Source organism: Galeopterus variegatus, unplaced genomic scaffold (assembly GCF_000696425.1).
Source record: "Galeopterus variegatus unplaced genomic scaffold, G_variegatus-3.0.2 Scaffold4033, whole genome shotgun sequence".
Taxonomy (NCBI): Eukaryota; Metazoa; Chordata; class Mammalia; order Dermoptera; family Cynocephalidae; genus Galeopterus; species Galeopterus variegatus.
Genome location: NW_007730144.1, coordinates 184,464 through 197,003, shown reverse-complemented (window position 1 = coordinate 197,003; position 12,540 = coordinate 184,464). Strand labels below are relative to the sequence as shown.

General features: G+C 47.7%; 1 pseudogene; it reads left to right on the top strand.

Moving 5' to 3' along the window:
• The first annotated feature begins 1,546 nt into the window (after positions 1-1,546).
• On the top strand, positions 1,547-11,896 carry LOC103602167 (annotated as a pseudogene).
• The last annotated feature ends 644 nt before the right edge of the window (positions 11,897-12,540 follow it).

Sequence of the window (12,540 nt, the reverse complement as noted above, 5' to 3'; positions counted from 1 at the left end):
AAACAGCCAACAACAACAAAACAGTAAACAAAAGCAATAACAAAACCTAGAAAACCCTGGGAAAGGGAGTGAATCTGATTTCAACAAAAAAATTACAAGGCATAGAAAGAAAGAAACAAGAAAATATGGTCATTCAAAGGGAAAAAGTATAAAGTCAACAGAAACAGACTTTAAAAACAACTGTACTAAAGATGCTCAAAGAACTAAAGTACGATGTGGAGGAAGTCAAGAAAATGACACATGAACAAAATGGAAATATCTATACAGAGACAGAAAACTTTTAAAAAGCCAAAAAATATCTGGAGTTGAAAAGTACAATAGCTGAAGTAAAAAAATTCACTAGAGGGATTCCAAGGCAGATTTGAGAAGGCAGAAGAAAATCAGCAAACTTGAAGATAGGACAATCGGAATGATCAAGTCTAAAAAAACAGAAGGAAAAAAGATTGGATAAAAGTGAGCAGAGCCTGAGGGACCTTTGGGACATCAGCAAGTGGACCAGCACACACTGCAGTAGGGTAAGAAGGGGAATAGAGAGATAAAGGGGCAGAGAGAATATGGACAGAAATGATGGCTGAAAACTTCCCAAATTTGATAAAAAATACAAATAACAGCATCCAGGAAGCTCAATAAACTTCAAGTGAGGTGAATTCAAAGTGTCCAACACTGAAACATATTCTAATTAAACTTTCAAAAGCCAAATACAAAGAGAGAATCTTGAAAGAAGCGAGAGAAGTGACTTGTAACACCAAGGTCAACAGTTTGGATTCCTGTACCAGCCAGCCACCAATGCCAAAATAAGACAAGATAAAAATAAAAATAAAGAAGGACTAATACCAATCCTTCTCAAACATTTTGAAAAAATTGAAGAAAAGGGGACACTTCCTGACTCATTCTATGAGGCCAGCATTATCCTGATACCAAAGCCAGACAAGACACCACGAGAAAAGAAAACGACATACCCATAGCACCTAGGAACATTGATGAAAAAATCCTCAAGAAAGGACTGGAAACCTGAATTCAGCAGCACGCTGAAAGGACTGTAAACCCTGAGAAAATGGGATTCATTTCTGTAATGCGAGAATGGTTCAACATATGCAGAGCACGTGATCATCCCAATAGGGCAGCAAAAGCATTTGACAAAATCAACACCATTTCTTCATAAAAGCACTCAACAAACTAGGACTAGAAGGACACGACCTGAATGTAACAAAAGCCATATGTGAAAACCACACACCAACCTAACATCACACTCGATGGTGTAGGACCGAAAGCTTTTCCCCTAAGATCAGGAACGGGGTAAGGACACCTGCCTTTGCCATTGCTATTCAACATAGTGCTACAAGTTCTAGTCGGAGCAATTAGGCAAATAAATAAATAAATACACAGGATGCAAACTGAAAAGGAAGATACAAAATGATCTCTGTTTGCAGATGCTATCATCTTATATTAGAAAACCGTAAATTTTCCACCTAAAACTCTCTTGGAATTAATAAAAAAACTCAGCAAAGTAGCAGGATACAAAGTGAACAACAGAGGACTGGACAGGATGGCACAAGTGGAGCGCAGGTGGGAGCGGACGTTCCACAAGTCCCCTACCATGGCCTGGACCTGGATCAGCTGCTCCTCGTGTCCTGCAGCACCGATGCAGATGCACAGTGCCTGGTGGTGGCAGCGCCTGACCCGCAGCCTTCAGCAAGAAGCCCCACTAGCGGCTACAGCACTTGCGCCAGGCCGAGAAGGAGGAGCCACCCGTGGAGACGTCACAGGTGGTGAGAACTCACCTGCGGGGCGTGACCTTCCTGCCATGCATGCTGGGAGTCCACAATGGCAAGATCTTCAGCCAGGTAGAAATCAAGCCCGAAATGATGGGCCACTACCTGGGTGAGTTCCCCACCCCCTACAAGCCTGTGGAGCATGGCTGGCTTGGCATCAGGGCTACCCACTCCTCCCACTCTGTCTACCCCAAGTCTCCTGCTTGGCCAATAAAGGCTCATGTGTCTCCAGTAAAGAGAAAAACATCAGCAACAAAAATCAGTTGCATTTCTATATGCTAAAAATGAACAACCTGAGAAAGAAATTATGAAAACAATTTCATTTAAATAGCATCAAAACTAATAAAATACTTATGAATTAACTTAACCGAGGAGGAGGAAGGCATTGTTAAAATGTCAACACTACTCAAAGCGATCTAGAGATTCAACTCAATCCCTATCAAAATCCCAGTGACTTTTTTTTTCACAAGTAGAAAAATCCATCCTAAAAATTCATGAAATCTCACGGGACCCCAAATAGCCAAAACAATCTTGAAAAAGAACAAAGGACTCACCCTTCCTGATTTCAAATCTTACTACAAAGTTACAGAAATCAAAACAGTATGGTACTGGCATAAAGACAGATGTATACACCAATGGGGTACAATTGAGAGCCCAGAAGTAAACCCTCACGTATACAGTCCAATAATTTTTGACAAGGGTGCCAAGACCATTCAATGGGAAAAGGATAATCTTTTCAACAAATGGTATTGGGAAGACTAGATACCCACCTGCAAAAGAATGAAGTTGGACTCTTGCATCATATACAAAAATTAACTCAAAATGGGCCAAGACTTAAATGTAAGACCTAAAACAGTAAAACTCTTACAAGATAACATAGGGCAAAAACTTCACAACATTGGATTTGACAATACTTTCTCAGATATGACACCAAAGGCACAGGCAACAATGAAAGATAGACAAAGTGAACTTCATAAATATGTTTAAAAATTATTTATGAAAAGACACTATCAAAAAAGTAATAAGTTGCATTTTTGTCTTTCTGATTTGGTCTTGAGGTTTCTGTCCTGAGAGTGGCTATAAGCTCTAGCCCTGCCCTGATGAGGCTTCAGGGGATTTGGCTGTATTTACAGTGTGCTTTTCATGGGATTCCTCTTTATTCTGGTGGAGAGTCTAATGCCTAAGTGTCCACCTTGTGCCTACATGTCTTTTTCATGGGACACTTGTTATACTGGCAGATGCCCTTGTGGCTCTTGACTGGCCTGTGTCTAGTTTATTCCTGCCAATATAGCTACTTTCTAGGAGATCTCTGACCGGGAAAGAAGTTAGGTTTGGGTGTGTTGGCCTGGTAAGACACAGAGGAAGCAACTCAACCAAAAGAAGTAGTTTATTACTTACAGGCCCCAGAGAGATTTGGGCAGCATGCCTCCTGGGGCCAACGGGAAGGGGGGAGCCATCAGGGACATGCACACTTAACCAGAGGTGAGGGGGCTGGGGGAGAGAGAGAAAGAGAGAGACCTGTGGGCCAAAGCCTCTATTAGGGTCCAGGGTATTATCCAAATAAGTTTCCTATGGGGAGTTCTAATTGGTGGGTTTACAGCAAGCAGGAACTAGTTCCAAGGAGCTATTCTGTGACTGAGAGGTGGTCTCTGTAGCATATCTGTAGTCTCTGAAGGGTGGGGAGGTCACTGGGGTAAGTCAAGAAGGTTGAATCTATCTGTCTCATAGGGAAGTGATCACCAGGAGGTGGGTGTATGAGGTAGATACCTGGTTGTATGTGTTAGATCCATTACGGAATGGGGAGGAGGCAGAGAACTGGAAACTGTCAAAATTGACTAAGCCCTGTTTCTGGTATGAGAAAGTCCATCATATGCAAAATGAATCCTGAGGCAACATAAAATTATAGAATGATTAGGAATAAATTTAATAAACAACGTTCAGGACTTGAACACTGAAAACTACAAAACATTGTTGACAGAAATTAAAGTACACCTAAATAAATGGAAATAAATGCTATGCTCATAGACTAGAAGACTACATACTGTTAAGATGGCACTATTCCCCAAACTGACCTACAGATTCAATGCATCCCCTATCAAAATTCCAATGACCTTGTTTCTTCAGAAATGTAAAGGCCAATTGTAAAGTTTATATAGAATGCAAGGAACCTTGAATAGATCAAATGATCTTTCTTGAGAAAAAAGCACAAAGTTAGAGGATTTAGACTTTCTGATTTCTAAACTTAATGCAAATCTACAGTAATCAAGACTCTGTAGTACTGGCATAAGAATAGATCAATGGATAGGATTTAGAGTGTATAAATAAACACTTATTTATGGTCAACCGACTTTTGACAAGGGCGCCAAGATCATCCCATGAGGAAAGAATACCCTTTGCTACAAATGGTGCTAAGACAACTGGATATCCACATATAAAAGAATTAATTTGGACCCCTTCCTCACACCGAATACAAACTCAAAGTGTATCAAACACCTAAATGTGAGAGCTGAAACTACAGCAGTATTCAAAGAAAAATAGACACTGATCTTCATGATCTTAAATTAGGCAACAATTTCTTAGATATGATGTCAAAAGCACAAGCAACCAAAGAAAATAATAGATACAGTGAACTTCATAAAAATTAAAAACTTTTGTGCATCTAAGGACACTATCAAGAAAAGGAAGGAAAGGGTAGCTATTCCTCTGCCCTCCAGGCAGGGCACTGCATGTGCTGATGGTAGCGGCCGGGGGTCTGGAGGAATGGCTTTTCCTTGATCAGCCTGGGAGGAGCTGCACTTTTACCAGAGTTCTCATAGGTGCAACATCAGCAGCCAAATGAGCCACCATGCCCCCTCCCCAACCCTGAGAGACGGCCATGGGCATTTCTTCCTGGATCCTGGCGTGGTGAAGTCCTAGTTCTCAGGAGCTTATATGTATTATTTGCCATGTGTAATCTGTGAGCTATCATACCACTATACTGAGTTCCTACCATCTACTCACTTCTATTACCATATTGCTATCGCTGTGTTCCTTATTTCTATCAGCTGCTTCTCTCACTTTTTCTCAGGTGCCACCATGTAAGCTGTGATAGCACCCCAGAATATTTCCCTAAATGATCCTAGGATAGGACACAAAATGTTTTTGTGAACATATGTCCAGTGCCGCTGATCTGTCATCATGTGGTATCTCCAGGACAGACTGATATATATTGTAAACAATCAGGATAGTAAACACAGATACAAAATTTCTTTGTGTCTTCGGAAAAGTACAATAGTCCTTTGTTATTGAATGCTCAATTGCACCTCGTCCAGTGAACCAACATCAGTTTCCCAAGACTGGCTGTGCAATGTCCCATTGTCCCAGCATTCAACATAAAAAATCAAGAAGATTGTTAATAAAGGGGGCATGGTGGGGTAAAGGAGGGAGTACTTTTACCACTAAAATAAGTGACAATGCAGTTTGAATCTCAGAAAAACATCCAGTGGACCACGTCTATGCAATTTTCCCATTGACAAATCTGCTGCATAATTGTGTCTACTTGTTACTTGCATAGTCAGGGAGCAAAAGCAAGGCCCCATTATCAATATTCCTAGTCCTCCGGAAATGGACCTCAGGGAGATTATAAATCCATCAAGATCACCTTTCCTGTCATGTCAAAAAGTCACTGTTAAAAGAGATATTTTAGTGTCTCAAGAGTGAGAAGTATCTTCTTCGTTGGTCTGGAATAGGCTTGTTCTGGCTTCTGGTTAGGATATAGGTCATGGCAGATCATTGATCCTACCTTAACAACTGAAAAAAAAATCAGATGGTCAAAAAAAGTGATATATTTTTAAAGGACATTTGAGAGTTGTATGTGTAATGGAGTCTAAAGCAACTAAATTCCACAGAGAGACAGGCACGTGCCAATGGCCATTGTCCTGTGGGAGGGCCAGCCAGCCATAGGTGACAAAGTTTCTGGAATAAAGACTAATAATGACTGCGTGGCCAAGATAGATTCTGTAGGAGCTCCAAAGGCATAGGTACCTCTCCCCATCTGCGGATTCTCCCAATGGGTCTTTTTTTTTTTCTGAGTGCACGGTGTCAGAAGTAATATGGCAGGCAGGGGTGAGAGAGAGAGAGACAGAGAGACAGAGAGATAGAGAGAGACAGAGAAAGAGAGACAGAGAGAGAGAGAAAGAGAGACAGAGAGACAGAGGAGAGACAGAGAGACAGACAGAGACAGAGAGAGGAGAGACAGAGAGACAAAGAGAGAGAAAGAGAGAGACACAGAGAGAGAGACAGAAAGAGACAGAGTGAGAGAGACAGAGAGAAAGAGAGAGACAGAGAGAGGGAGAGGAGAGACAGAGAGACAGAGAGAAGGAGAGAGAGACACAGAGAGAGACAGAGACACAGAGAGAGAGACACAGAGGGAGACAGAAACAGAGAGACAGAGACAGAGAGAGACACAGAGAGACACAGAGAGAGACAGAGAGAGGGAGAGGAGAGACAAAGAGAGAGAGACAGACAGAGAGAGAGACAGAGACAGAGAGAGAGACACAGAGAGAGACAGAGACAGACAGAGACAGAGAGAGAGGAGAGACAGAGAAAGACAGAGAAAGAGAAGAGAGACAGAGACAGAGAAAGAGAGAAAGAGAGACAGAGACAGACAGAAAGAGACAGAGACAGAGAGAGACACAGAGAGAGAGGAGAGACAGAGAGAGACAGATAGACAGAGAGACAGAGAGAGGGAGAGGAGAGACTGAGAGACAGAGAGAAAGAGAGACACACAGAGGAAGACAGAGAGAGAGACAGAGACAGAGGGAGAGGAGAGACTGAGAGACAGAGAGAAAGAGAGAGAGAGATGAGAGACAGAGAGACAGAGACAGAGAGAGGAGAGACAGAGAGAGAGATAAAGAGAGACAGAGAGAGACACACGGAGACAGAGAGAGAGACAGACAGAGAGACAGAGAGAGGGAGAGGAGAGACCGAGAGACAGAGAGAAAGAGAGAGAGAGATGAGAGACGGAGAGGGAGGAGAGACAGAGAGAAAAAGAGAGAGATAAAGAGAGACAGAGAGAGACACACAGAGAGAGACAGAGAGAGACACACAGAGAGACAGAGATGGAGAGAGACAGAGACAGAGAGAGGAGAGTCAGAGAGACAGAGAAAGAGACAGAGAGAGGAGAAACAGAGAGACAGAGACAGAGATAAAGAGAGACACAGAGAGAGAGACAGAGACAGAGAGAGACAGAGAGACAGAGAAAGAGAGAGACACAGAGAGAGAGAGAAAGAGAGACAGAGAGAGAGACAGAGAGAGACAGACAGAGAGACAGAGAGAGAGAGAAAGACAGAGAGAAGAGAGACAGAGAGAGAAAAAGAGAGACAGAGACACAGAGAGAGACACTGAGAGAGGAGAGAGAGACAGAGAGCGAGACAGAGAGAGAAAGACAGAGAGACAGAGAGAGAGAGGAGAGACAGAGGAGGGACAGAGAGACAGAGAGAGACAGAGAGACAGAGAAAGAGAGAGACACAGAGAGAGAGACAGAGAGAGAGAGAAAGAGAGAGAGGAGAGACAGAGAGAGGGAGAGGAGAGACAAAGAGACAGAGACAGAGAGAGAGGAGAGACAGAGAGAGATAGATAAAGAGAGACAGAGAGAGACACACAGAGAGAGACAGAGACAGAGAGAGAGACAGAGAGGAGAGAGACAGAGAGAGACAGAGAAAGAGAGAGACACAGAAAGAGAGAAAGAGACAGAGAGAGACAGAGAGAGAGGAGAGACAGAGAGACAGAGACAGAGATTAAGAGACACACAGAGAAAGAGACAGAGACAGAGAGACAGAGAGAGGGGGAGAAAGAGAGACAGAGAGAGACACACACAGAGAGATACAGAGACAGAGAGACACACAGAGAGACAGAGACAGAGAGAGACACAGAAAGAGAGAGAGACAGAGAGGAGAGAGAGAGACAGAGAAAGAGAGAGAGACACAGAAAGAGAAACAGAGAGAGATAGAGAGATACAGAGAGAGAATGAGAGACAGAGACAGAGAGAGACAGAGAGGTACAGAGAGAGACAGAGAGAAAGGCAGAAAGAGAGACAGAGACAGAGAGACAGAGAGACAGAGACAGAGAGAGACAGCAAGAGACAGAGAGAGATATAGAGAGAGACAGAGAGAGGGACACAGAGAGAGACAGAGAGAGACAGAGACAGAGAGAGACAGTGAGACAGAGAGAGACAGAAAGTGACAGAGACAGAGTGAGAGACAGAGACAGAGAGAGAGTAACAGAGACAGAGAGAGACAGAGAGACAGAGATACAGAGACAGAGAGAGAGGCACTTGTGGTGTTTAAGACCCAAAGTCCTGCTTGACTCTAGCAACTAGAGGAAACAGCCTGTAACACACAAAGGACAGATCCCACCTTCAAGGCATTTTGAACCTGATACCAACTAACGCTGTATCCAAGCCATAGTAGGGCTCAAATCCTGATTGCATTGAAGTTATATACCTCAGGGAAATTATAGTGCCTTACCAAAGAAAGGGTATACCCTCTCTGAGGGAAAATATTTACTCCAATCCCTATGGCTCTTTTAAACTCAATGCCTGGCACACAACTAAAACAATTCAGCACATGTAACAGCAAAATGTGACCCATGATCAGCAGGAATTGGCACCATTACCTTCTCTCACATTCTATTTTCCCAAACAAGTCTCCAGACCAGCATAGATTCCAGAGGTGGAGAAATAAATTCTACTTTGTGGTGGAAGGAGTTTTGAAGTCCTATTACAAAGGGTGTTGATACAGGGAGCAGTGGAGAATTAGAGATATTTTATGTATTTTTATTTTTAATTTTTATTATCTACTATAAGAATACTCATTATTACAAATCGTGTTTTTTCGTTATGCCCTTTACCCAACCTATCCCTCCCCAAACCCCACCCTGCCTCCACCCCATCTCGAGCATCCTTAGGTTTGTTCTCTCCTTCTGAAAGTTCAACATATTGTTTTCATCTTTTCTTTCTTTCTTTAAAAATCGATCCACCACATGAGCAATTCCCTCACCTGTATTTGGCATGGAACATCAGGTGTGCTGTGCTTCTGCTGCTCCTGCCCTCAGTCTCAGTGGTGCCCGTGCAGCTGTGCTCAGGGGTGCACCAAGGGCCTACTTTTGGGAAACTCCGAAAGCTGCTGGCCAGATGGACAGCCAGTCCTAGACATGGCAGAGATTGCCTGAGTGCCCCAAAAGGCCCTCTTGACCAAAGCCTGCAGAAACAGAGAGCCAAGTGTCACTTCAGCCAATCTCTGTGCTCCTCGGGGAAAATAGTTCTAATATTGCCCTGCACATCCCTTTTTTTCCCTCAGGACTCAGACGTGGGGCCACTGAGTTAGCTGCATCAGGCAGCCTCCAACACTTACACTACTGTTGGCCTCACCACCCCTTGCTATTCCTGTGCCTGCACAGTCACTTACTGAAGGCTTTCCTTGTGCCCACTGAAAGGTAAAGCTCCATGACTACCCTTCAAGAAGAGTGTTCTTATTGCGCATTTACAGATGAGAGACAGATATTCAGGGATTTGTGCAAAGCCACCCAGCTGTGCTAGGTGAACCCAACTTTGCCTGATTCCAAAGCCCACACTCTCTCTAATGCAATGTTTTCCTATGTGGTGAAGGCTGGCTTTGCATAAAAAAGAACTGTGATGAGCCTCTTGCCTCATGAATGACCAGTCTCTGTCTATTGTGGGGGCTCGTGGAATGATGAGGTAGGCCTGTGAATGTAGAGTGACCTAGTCTGGAGTCCCACCACCTGATTGCCCACTAACTCCCTGCTTTCACCCCCCATCTCCAACCATGAGCTTTCTGCCAGCTTCCCGCTTCTTCCTCATCTCCCAGCACTTCTACTAGGCCATTTTGTTGGTGGACCACCAATGGGTGTGCCTGTGGCTCCTGGAAGCTCCAAGCCTTGCCACATCAAGCCCTTACCACGCAGGTCCTGTTGCCACAGCAACAGTGATGCCTCCTGTCTAGCTATTTGCCCCACAAAGAGAAGCCTGGCTCTTTCTCCTTCATCTACCCAGGGCTTCTGGGAGAAGCAGGAAGACCATGTGGCCTTCACAAAGAGAGCCTGGGAGACCCCTGGACTGCGCAGCCTCTGGCGTTCTTCCACCCTTCTGCTCCAGGGCTTTGAGGCACCTCCAGAGTTGGCTCCTCAGGCTGAAGGTGGCATTTCCCCACTGGTGGCCACAGAGTCTGCAGTCAGAGTGAGCAGGCGGCCAGGGGCTTTGCTAGTGCGGGACCCCAGAGTGACTGTGTGCACCCCGGGCAGGGGCTGGATCTCTGCCCGGGCAGGCAGTGGGCGCGGGAGGGCGTCCTGATCCAGAGCTGGTGGAGAGGGGAGGTGGGGGCTCCCGACTGCACGGGTCTGGGTAGGGAGGGCTCCTGGCTGGGGGGGGGGGCACCTCTGGCTGCAGAAATGCAGGTGACAGTAGGAGAGGGAGGGGACTCCTGGCTTCAGGTGTGGGAGACACTGGAGGGGGTCAACAGGTTGCTGGGGGGAGGGCAGGAAGCAGAGTAAGCAGCCTGGGCTCCTGGTCTGGCACTGGGAAAGGTAGGAGAGGAGGGCTCCCTGGTTTGTAGGTGATGGTGGGAGGGGCTCTGGCTGCTATGGTCAACTGATGAGGGGCCTCCACCAAGGCAAAGGGGTTTTTTTCCTGATGGGGAGGTGAGGTGTGCAGTGAGGGGCTCTGAGCCATGGCGGTGGGGGCGTGGGGGGCGCAGGCTGCCACACTGATCTGGGGAGATGGTTTAGGCCCCCATTAGTGGGAGACGGCTGGTCTCCTGGTGTGTGCTGGGGTGAGCTGCCTGACATTCCCCCCTCTCTGTCCTTTGCACTCACAGGCCTCGGCCGAGACGACAGTCAGCGCACACCCCTGTCCGATCATGTTCCCTCCCCCCAGGTCCCGTGCCATGGCGATGCTGCGGGACTGGTGCAGGTGTATGAGCGTGAATGAGCAGCGCTCACTGCTCATCCTGGGCATCCCAGATGACTGCACGGAGGATGAATTCCAGGAGGCCGTGCACGCTGCCCTGAGGCCCCTGGGCAGGTACCGAGTGCTCGGCAAGGTCTTCAGAAAGGAGCTCGGGACCAGGGTCGCCTTGGTGGAATTCGCTGAGTATTTAAACCAAAGCTTGATCCCCCGACACATACCAGGCAAGGGGGGCCCTGGACTGTGATCTTCCTGCCCCAGGCCCCTGATGCTGAGTTCCGGGGTAGAAACAATTTCCCTCCAAGGCCTCAGGAGCAAGCAGTGGCAGGAGGGGCAGGTGAGGCAGGAGGACCAGGTGAAGCAGGAGCTGTAAGTGAGGTGGGAGCTGCAGGTGAGGCAGGTGAGGCAGAAGCTGCAGGTGAGGCAGGAGCTGCAGGTGAAGAAGGAGCTGCAGGTGAGGCAGGTGAGGAAGGAGCCGCAGGTGAGGCGGGACCTGCAGGTGAGGTGGGAGCCTTGGATGTGGCAGGAGGGAGATGAGGCAGGAGCCCGGAGCCAGCGATGGAGGCAAGCTCTGCAGCGTGTGCTGGAAAACATGGCCTACCAGGAGCAGACAACCTTTTCCGGGACGGAAGAGCCAGGCTGTGGGGAAGAGTCCTCTGAGAGCTGGCTGGACCACGTCAAGTACATGCTGTACCTGTGCCAGCACACATCTGAAGGGGAGAGAAGGCGGCGGCTGGTGGCGAGCTTGGGCGGCCGCGCCCTGCAGCTCGTGTGTGGCCTCCTGGAAGAACATCCTGACATGCCTGCGCAGGACTGCCTGGCGGTGCTCGAGCAGGTGTTCGGGAACAAGGACAGCCCGATGACTGCACGGCTGAAGTTCCTGACTTGCTCTCAGCAACCCCAGGAGACTCTCTTTGCCTATATGATGCGCCTGGAAGACCTGCTGCAGACGGCCATGGAGAAGGGGGCCATCCACCCGGCCATGGCAGACCACATGCGAGCCCGGCAGTTGATGCTGGGGGCCCTCCCGAACGAGGCGCTCCAGGTCAAACTGAGGGGGATGTGGCTGGAGAAGAGGCTGCCTGGCTTCATGGATCTGCTCCGGCTCATTCAGGAGACTGAGGCACGGAGGCTGCCACAGCTAGGAATGAGCAGTCTCAAGTAGGAGAAGGGGCCAATGTGGACAGCGGACACTGGCAGCTCCCCAGGTTGCTCCTGCCAAAGAAGATGCTGCTGAGGCTACTCCTGATCCTGATGATGCCACAAAGGCAGCTCCTGCCACTGAAGAGGCCACCAAGGCCCCCCCTGCCACTCAGGAAGATAAGAGTGCTCCTGCCCCTGCAGGCCTGGCTTGGGCAGGGCCCACAGAGGGCCCCAGGGGCCCCACTGCAGCCCCGATGGGCAGTGCTTCTGGGGTAGCCATTGTTCAAGCTATTTCTTCCCCACATGACCTTCTGCTCCTCAGAGCACACATACAGACCCTTGTGTCCCAGACATTTCCCCAGCAAGGACATGACACGACAGACCAAATACTCATGATTAACGTTAAGCCTGGTGATGGCCACCCCAGCAGTCACTTTTTCACCCTCCAGCCATGACCTGAGGTGTGAACATGATGGGACCACCAGGTTGACAACGACCCAATCTCCTATCCCGCATAGGGTGGGTCCTCCCATCATGACCCCATTCCACTCACACTCAGGACAAGGGTGTATGCACCTGCCCAGAGGCACTCCCAAGTGCTGGCCTGGCCTGGACTGCCCTCCCCTGGGCCACCGTGGGGTACCTACAGGGAACTCTAGCCAAGCA